Source organism: Larimichthys crocea, chromosome X (assembly GCF_000972845.2).
Source record: "Larimichthys crocea isolate SSNF chromosome X, L_crocea_2.0, whole genome shotgun sequence".
Lineage (NCBI taxonomy): Eukaryota > Metazoa > Chordata > Actinopteri > Sciaenidae > Larimichthys > Larimichthys crocea.
In genome coordinates, this window is record NC_040020.1 from 40232755 (window position 1) to 40242168 (window position 9414).

Sequence of the window (9414 nt, forward strand, 5' to 3'; positions counted from 1 at the left end):
CAGTGAACTATTTAAAATGACAAAACTAGCTGCTTTAAATCTCAAACTAAACAATGAAATCTTAATATGTTGTTAATTTAGACGAGACTAACTCGATCACACGGACGTCTTTGCAGCGTCACTCATCATTTTAAGGTGCAGAAGTCATATTAGAGCTATGCAGTATCCATATGAATATGTTAATACTGCAGCCTGCAGCCTGCGCAGTGATGATTTGTCAACTTGCTCTTTAACTAAAAGATGGGAGTCAATGAGGTTAATCATTTCTCCACTGGCTCCACGGCCCCTCCCCAAAAAAAACGACCAATCTTTCTTCGTTAGGGCCTGGAGCCATCCGTCACGGAGGAGAAAAAGCCTCCAAATTCTCCGACAGTTTTTCAGCCTCTCCCTCCGCTTACACTCAAAACAATCATCAGAGAAGATAAATATGCACGGTGAATGCACAGCTCTCGTAAAAACTGCCTCTATTCCGGGAACGGCCAACCTAATCCGTTACGCTCTATCATCCGTCCAATTGACAAGGAGGGGAAGGAGGGGGTGGGGCTCGGTCCGGCGGTCGCGGACCAACCGCGGGGGCCCGGGATCCTCGCCACGGCCTCCCGGCTCCGTGGCTTCTTCACGTCTTCCTGGACGCTCGGGGGGCCGCAGCTGCTCGTCAGGCCTCCTCCTGCCTCCATTCTGTCAGTATCGGCAGCCGAAACTAAATAAAGATGTTTACTGACAGCCTAATGAACGGATGGGCCCTGCTGATTTAACCTTGATGAATGGTCCGCCCAGGTGTTTTCAATAACGACAATAAGCACTGCAAGCCACAGGCCCACTGATACTGGTATAATGCATTATTAGGCCATTAGAGGCAGGCCAAGAGAGACCACTTATGCACCGGCCTATCAATAATGCGGTGTCCCAGTCCACATTTGGGCCCGGGGAATTAGTCATACTGATATTCTATTTAATAAAAAAATCACAAGACGACGCATAAAGAATCTCATTACATTTTAACAGGGTTACAGTAACCCAGGAGGACTGAGAGTTTAATTTTCATAAGAGCATCCATTCCTCAATTATGTCAAGCAGAGAAAATGTAAATGGCAAATGGAATCCTAACAATATCTAACCAGCAGCGCATTGGCAGGAGAGCGAGGGGTGTGTGTGTGTGTGTGTGTGTGTGTGTGTGTGTGCATAGTTTCTGATCATGCAAAAAACAACAGACAGAAGCCCACAATTTGTCAGTATTATGTGTGTGTGTGTGTGTGGGAGTGAGCTCTGCAGCAAACAGAAGTTGTAAACTATTTTTAATCTTTAATGTTCGCTAACAAAGACAATGTGAGAAATCTCGGTTGTGGATGGATGGATGGATGGATGATGGATGGATGGATGGATGGATGGATGATGGATGGATGGATGATGGATGGATGATGGATGGATGATGGATGGATGATGGATGGATGGAGGAGTTCAGAGATGGACCGGTGTCGGCCGATGGCGGGAAGACGTGAGGGAACCAGGGGGGAGTGGTTTGGGAACAGATAAGATGTCTTTAAGTACTTTCGATGAGTTCGAGGCGTAGTCTTTGTTCCCAAACCTCGTTACAAAACTTTATTTAATCTCTGCCCAGAAATATAAATATATAAATGTGCGTCCTTTAAAGTGTCCTTGTTGTGATGACTTAGTATTGATTATGACAGATGCGTGCAGATGATGATTGTTGATTTGATTATGATGGAAACGGATGAAGGAGACGAAGAAGCACAAATCTGTTTTTGCACTTTTGACTCTTCGCTTCTGTCATTACGTCCATAGAGGCTGCTGAACCCGGTTACATTGCTCCAGTTCTGGCACGACGGCTCCGTTCCGCCGGTACCTTTGCCAAACAGCCGAACAACAACCAGGTCCCCAGCAGCAGCTGATCTCACTGCCTAGTCCAGCAGCAGTCAGCCCAGCTCGGCGTCTGTCTTTCAGCCTTTTATTTCACCAAGCTCTCACCAACCACTAAAAGTCAGTCCCACATTTACTCTTGTCCGGCGGCTTCTTGCTCGCTCACTCTCTCCTTTTCTCTTCTTAGCTTCCTCCGTCAGCGTCCTCTTCACTCTCTTCTCCTCTGCCATTATGTCCATAGAAGCTGCTGAGCCTGGTTACCTCCTCTTCTTCTTCCTTCTGGTCGTCCATAACGCCTGTTGGTACAAACACTCAGTTCGTCAGTTCGTGGCGGTGAGCTCAGTGGTGAGCGGTGAGCTCAGAGCGACAGGTACCCGTCGCTCTGAGCTAACAGCAGCTAACAAACTGAGCTAACATGAACTAACAGCAGCTAATAAACCGAGCTAACATAGGCTAACAGCGGCTAACAAACTGAGCTAACATGAGCTAACAGCAGCTAACAAGCTGAGCCAACATGAGCTAACAGCAGCTAACAGACTGAGCTAACATGAGCTAACATGAGCTAACAAACCGAGCTAACAGCAGCTAAGAAACTGAGCTGACAGCAGCTAACAAACTGAGCTAACATGAGCTAACAGCAGCTAACAGACTGAGCTAACATGAGCCAACAGCAGCTAACAAGCTGAGCCAACATGAGCTAACAGCAGCTAACAGATTGAGCTAACATGAGCTAACAGCAGCTACAGCTGTCAGCAGTTTACGGGTACCCGTCGCTCTGAGCTCACTGCCAAGCTGACGAACTGATCTAACAGCAGCTACAGCTGTCGAGGCTGCTGAGCACAGTTACATTGCCCAGCTCCTGTTCTGGCACAACACAAGGCCTGAAAACCTCCTCTTCTTCTTCTTCCCGGCGCTCACAAATTGAGCTAACATGAACAGGTCTGGTGTCCAACATGAAAGATCAAATCTAAAGTTACGTGAGAACGACTCGAGTCACTCTGCCACAGCTCTGCAGGGCACGTCGATACTTTCACAGGACAGGACACACGTACACTGGGGCAGTTTTCAGACACACACTCTGTTACTGTATATTGGACAGGGCACGAACACACACATGGAACATCTTCGGTCACCGTCTCATCAAAACGCTGCTGCTGAAAGGCGTCACTCGGCACCTCTGTCCGACACACAAGCTCACAGACTGTCAGTATCGGTATTGGCATGTAGCTATAAGCGCCTGGGGGCCGAAGCTGAGGGCCCCAGTAATAATAAACTGCTAATTGAAGGACTGCAGTGAGCAGAGAGGTGTTAGCGGGGTGCCCAGCCGCTGAAAGATCACCGCAGCACGCCAGCCAGCCGAGGCGCTGAAAGAGCCTATTACACCTCGCCTCAGTACCTGGAGCCTGTGTTAATGAAAACGCACACACAGCCCGCCTGGAGGAAATATAGACTCTGTAGGTCTGACCCGGTGTGGCTGGACGAGCATACAGATGGACAGACGGGCAGGGAGTGTTTGTATGCTGTATGTATCAAATATCCAGACATCTGGACCAAGCCTGATGTGAACTGTTGTAGATGTTACAGGGATTATAAATATGTAGCTCTGCTCCTGACTGAAGCTGCTTCAAAGGTCAGACAGTCCTGAACAATCGTCGTCCACTGACTTTTCTTTTGTGGCATCAAAACTGTAGACGAACGTCGACAGCATTGTTCATTTCAGCAAGTGTCCGGATGCATAAGTGACAAAGACCTCCAGTAGATGCAGCGATGATGAAGGTGCAAAGAAAGAAGTCAGCTGACGTTGTTTTCCTCATCAGGGCAGCGTGGGGCTGGAGTTGATCCCAGCTGACATTGGCTGAGACAAGTTGCCGGTTCATAACTAGAGACAAAAAAACAATTAAGAGTCACCAATTAACCAATTCACTCTGCGTTTTTAGGGTGACTATGGCTCAGGAAGATCAGATCGGAAGATCCTTGTTTCGGCTCCTCCAGCCTGCATGTCGAAGTGTCGTTGGGTAAGATACTGAACCCCAAATTTCCCCCGAAGGCTGCGCCATCAGTGTGCAAATGAATGGTGGTGTTATATTGAAACATGGTCCACCAAGAGAGGACGACAACAAAACATCTAATATGTAAGACAGGCTGTACATTTACAACCTAAGAATGATCACGATTGTTGGATAACCTGAGATAACTAGTATTTTTCAGTCTGAACCGTTTTTTCTCAGGTTTTTGTGTCACAGTGACAACGGGGACAAGATTTGAATTGGACGTATTGAGGATGTTGTTTTCCAGCTGCTGAGCTCTGACTCAATACCAGACCGATTCAAAATATTCTTGTCACTATTAGTTACTTGGTAAAATAAGGTCAAGGTTAAAAAATACCAACGGTATCCTTTAGATGTCAGTGTGATGTGTCCACCGAGGGAGGAGGTGGATTTTTTTGGGTCAACAAAACATCAGATTTCAGTGATCGCTGAAAGTTTTCCGTTTCCAACCTAACCGTGACCACGACCCTTTGGTGACTCTGGTATCTTCTCATGTCTTTGTGCCAAAGTGACTGACGGGGACAAGTTTTGAATTTGAGCGAGAGCGCTACAGAAAACAGGCTACAATGTAATCGAACCAGACTGCTCAGATTGCACCTGACTCTACAGGGACATCAAACGCTTCCTGTTACTTTCACTAGGTCCACCGTAAGTCTATCATAAGGAAAAGTCTCGTCTCTCACCTTGCAGGAAGTCAACACTGGAAACATGAGTGCAGTAATGCATTGGGGTTTGTTATGTTGGAGTAAAAGATTCTCACTGTCATGGCTGTGTATTAAGCTGATTTTGACGATGTAGACAAGGACTTTGAGTTCGATGGCCGTAGCTGGATGAAGAGCTCCTACAGGACGGTGAAGTCGCTGCTGCAGGGCTGCAAAGCTCTGAAGATTAGAGGTGTTCCTGTAGTGATCCTCTGCCCACACTGGCTCCAGCGAACAGAAAACGTTGAATTTCTCAGTAGGGTTATGTTGTTTATGCATCTCTCTTCTAAGGAAGTGAAATTTCCAACATTAAATGCATCATGAAAACCATCCTGCTCTATAAATCTCAATGGCACGTTTGCTAATGAACTAAAAACACACAGCGTGGTGGTACGGTGGTGACATGGCCAGAAGTTTCAGAAAGTATTCTCTCCCCTGTCTGGCATCGGAAGCTGGAGGAAACTCTAAAAATATCACTGAAACTCCCACAACCACCTCTCCACCCCCCTCATCGGCCTCCACCCCCCTCATCGGCCTCCGTCTCACCCCCTCTGAGAATGAAGTGGAGGGAGAAACAGCCCCTTATGCGGCGTTGCATGAAGCCATGCAGAACGCTCATAATCTTTTAATACTTGAACAGGCAGGAAAGATTAAACCGCCGGGGTGTTGACAAATGACAGACGAACCTCTCTGAGTGTGTTCACACACACACACACACACACACACACACACACACACACACACACACACACACACATACAGTGGGCACCCACCTTTCCAAATGGTCAGGGACTCTTCACCTTAATTAAAGCAATTGGCTTTCCAGGTTGCTTCCCCAATACTCGATCAGGTACGTCTGTAGCAGAGGATTAGTGGCAGGATTAGTCAAAAATCGCCGTGGTAATGAGAGAGAGGAGGATGGAGGGGCACATAGTGGAAGACGAGGGAGGAGAGAAAGAGAAATAAACACAAGATACAAGCAGACGAAGTGTTATCTGGGAATGAATACACAGTTCATATCAGGCACTGAAACATTTGTGTGTAAAAACATGCTCCTTTCTCCGTCTGTGGTGTTGTTTAATTACATTTTGCTTCACCGGCAATCATACTGTATAATCCACCGCTATGCAGATGACACACCGCTCTATCTGTCATTCCCACCTGACAATAACCTTGGATCTCTGAATGCCTCTCAGACATATCTACATGAATGAAGGCACCAGCTGAACCTGCACCATGACATCAACATCTAAAATGAATCCCTATGTCTTGCCTACACCGGGGTGGAGAGCAGTCATGGAGTCATGACCGATGACCAACTAACCCCTTTCTACTCATGTTGCTGCTTTGCACTTCACAACATCAGAAACGTCAGGTCTTACCTGACTCAACATGCTACCCAGCTCCTGATACAGGCTGTGGTCATCTCACGACCCGATTACTGTACCGGCCTCCTGACGGGCCTCCCAGCCTGCACAGCGAAACCCTTTCAGATGATCCAGAACACGGCAGCACGCCTGGTCTTCACTCAACCCAAAAGGAGCATACGTTACCCAGCTGCTCATCGCCACAACCCCTCCAAGCTGTGCTGGTTCCCTCTTGTTGTGACAGACATGAAGACTTTTTATAGTTCATTATTTTCTTGGCATTTTATTTTGCTAAATAACTTCCTGCAGGGAACGAAAAGCTTTAACACACACACACAGACACACACACACACACACACACACACACACACACACACACACACACACACACATGAATACAGTGTGTTTGGCAGACGGTCTCACAATGCTAACTGGTCTGATCTCCATTAACCATAAGGTCCCAGCTGGAGGTTAGTGGTTGTGGTGACTGTGTGTGTGTGTGTGTGTGTGTGTGTGTGTGTGTGTGTGTTGGGAGATTGCTGAGGGAGAGCAGGGCCCCTCTGGCATTGTGTAGGGTCTGAAAAGGAGGTCACTGATTTGGGCTAATTATATTACATAGACCCTACTCAGGTCTGGTTAGGTCTGTTTATGTGTGTGTGTGTGTGTGTGTGTGTGTGTGTGTGTGATAACCAAAGCTTGGAGCCAATGCTAACACTGCTAACACGTAGCTGAACCACCTGAATGGTCCGTGTGCCTCGTGTGTCTTCGCTCAGATAATCCTCGCTGTGTTTTCCTGCTGCCTCTGTCTGCAGAGCCGGCGTCATATGACTGCACGCTCTGCACATCGGCCTAATCGTATGGAAGAGATGATCACAGGGCAGGAAATCGCAGCACAGGGCCAAAGGAAACAATCTTTCTGCACTGACTTAAGCCAATCACGTCCTCTGTTTCAACTCGCCGCCTGGCCTCGCCTCTCTCTCTCTCTCTCTCTCTTTCAGCTTTTCTTAATTGGACTTTGTGTGCTTTCAGTCATCAGCTGTGATTTATGAACTGAGAACAGAATATCACCTGAAGGCAAAGTATTACCTTTGATTGTTTCTATTGTCAGTATGGACGCCAGTAAAAACATTTTGGAAACTGTGAATTTATTTATTGTGGCAATTCAAATGAAGTATTTTTAAAGCAGCATTTTGTAACTTTTCTTTGTTTCTCTTTGGGCTCCGGGTCGGGAGAAGCACGTAACGCGAGAGGTCCCGGGTTCAAATCCCGGACGAGCCCTAAATTTGAGACAAATGTCATAGACAAATGTTACTTCTAAACTGTGGAACATTGAAACTTGCTGAACGTCCAATGCTGCCTCTGAAGATAGAGAAGAAGATCCTCAAATAAACAAAATGTCAACACATCTGTGAGTTCTGGACTCAAAATAACAGAAATCTGTTAAATTGTGTCAGATATTTGTCATTGTTGATATTTTCTGGACCAAATAATTCATGAAAAGATGTTTCCCTCTGATGTCAACTCTCCTGATGGACAGTGAAGTAAACTGCTGCCAGCTGTAGCTGCTGTTAGCTCATGTTAGCTCAGCGTGTGTTGCGTAAGTGGCTCGTTGGTCTAGGGGTATGATTCTCGCTTCGGGTGCGAGAGGTCCCGGGTTCAAATCCCGGCCGAGCCCTTAATTTGAGACAAGAAATGTCATAGTTACTTCTAAAACATACAAAGTGAATGGCTGGACTGTGAACTCAGAGTGACTGCTTGGACCACTGAAAGCCAGTGTCGTGCCAGAACAGGAGCTGGGCAAGCAGGCAATGTAACCGGTTTCAGCAGCCTCTATGGACATAATGGCAGAGGAGAAGAGAGCAAAGAGGACCCTGATGGAGCAGCCAGACACTGATATCAGCTGCTGCTGGGTCTGGTTCTGGTTCTGGGCTGACTGCTGTTGGACTAGGCAGTGATATCAGCTGCTGCTGGGTCTTTTCTCGTGTGAACCAACATCTGACAAATAAAACTGATCCGAGCGTGTTTCTGTATCTGAGCAGGAAGTGTGATCTGTGAATTTTATGGCCATGCTCAGATGTTTTGTCCGACTGTCTTAAACTCCAGCTTCCTTTTTTTCCCCTTCTCAGGTCATCGTCATGGTAACAGACAGCGGACAGAACGATGGCCTCCTCTTAATCCCGGTAACACAGCTGCCCGGATTACCGGCGCACCTTGACCTGGAGCGTTTGAATCCCTCGCTTCCCCCGGGACAAAGCTGTCGACCGGTTCACCTGCCGCTCTGCTGATGGAGAGATAAACCGAGGAGGAGACGTCGGGCTCAGCAGAGTCTGATACACATCAGAGACGTTGGTTCATTTCATTAAACGAAAGCTGCTGCTGGATCAGCACGGTGTGATTATTATCAAAACTCATATCAGCAAGTCAGTGCAATTCATCTTGGATAAGATTTATTGTTGTTGAGCTGAAGGTAAATCAGTACACATGAAAATGTTTCAGTTAAAGTTTATTGATATTTATATTCCAGCTCCGTCAAGTTTCCATCATCTTCTTTTGCCATTAAACATTTTTATTAATGCAATTCCTGCCTTAAAATCCAATTAAATATATCAATGAATTCTGGGACTTTTCAAGCTTGTTCTCATAATTGTGGCAAAACAATAATACATCAGCAAGCAGCAAGAACCACCTGAAAAACTTCTCATCCATTTCTTTCTCTGGTTCTCTCACCCACAGATACCTCCCAAAACCCGCCACCACATCACCCTGAGCGGGAATCAGCGTACAGAACCCCCACCCACCCCCGGCGGGGTATTTGTTTGTGGAGTTTGAAGGAACCACCTTTCCTAGTGAACTTTAATTCATTTGATAATTTTAGATAAATAATTTCAAACACTTGTTTTTTAGTCTGACCACAAGTAAACACCCTTTCTCCGTCAGCATTCTCCTGTCTCCTCTTCTTCTTCTTCGTCTTCCCAGTGGTCCAAAACATCTGTGGTACAAACACTGACACTCCCTGAGTGAACGCACAGTCCGGGACAGCCTGGCTAACAGACTGAGCTAACAGCAGCATCGTCACTATCTTCACAGGCAGCATTGGACATTCAGCAAGTGTCAATGTTCCACATTTTAGAAGTAACATTTCTCGTCTCATAAGGGCTCGTCCGGGATTTGAACCCGGGACCTCTCGCACCCAAAGCGAGAATCATACCCCTAGACCCGGGGTTCCCAACCCGCGGACCGGGGTCCGGATCCGGACCGGATCGCCATATCATCCGGACCCGAGATTAATTGTAGAATTTTTTTTTTTTTTTTTGACAGGCGAGTCTATTTCATGCCGTAACATTACTTTTCCCTATCCAAGCACTGCACTGAGCAAGCATTGGAAGGTACCAACCAATCGTGTGAGAGTCATACTACCCA

General features: G+C 46.8%; 1 non-coding gene across 1 annotated transcript; it reads left to right on the top strand.

The window, feature by feature from the left end:
- The first annotated feature begins 7597 nt into the window (after positions 1 to 7597).
- trnap-cgg (transfer RNA proline (anticodon CGG)) lies at positions 7598 to 7669 on the top strand. The gene has a single exon. It is a non-coding gene; the product is annotated as a tRNA-Pro (tRNA).
- Positions 7670 to 9414: the final 1745 nt, after the last annotated feature.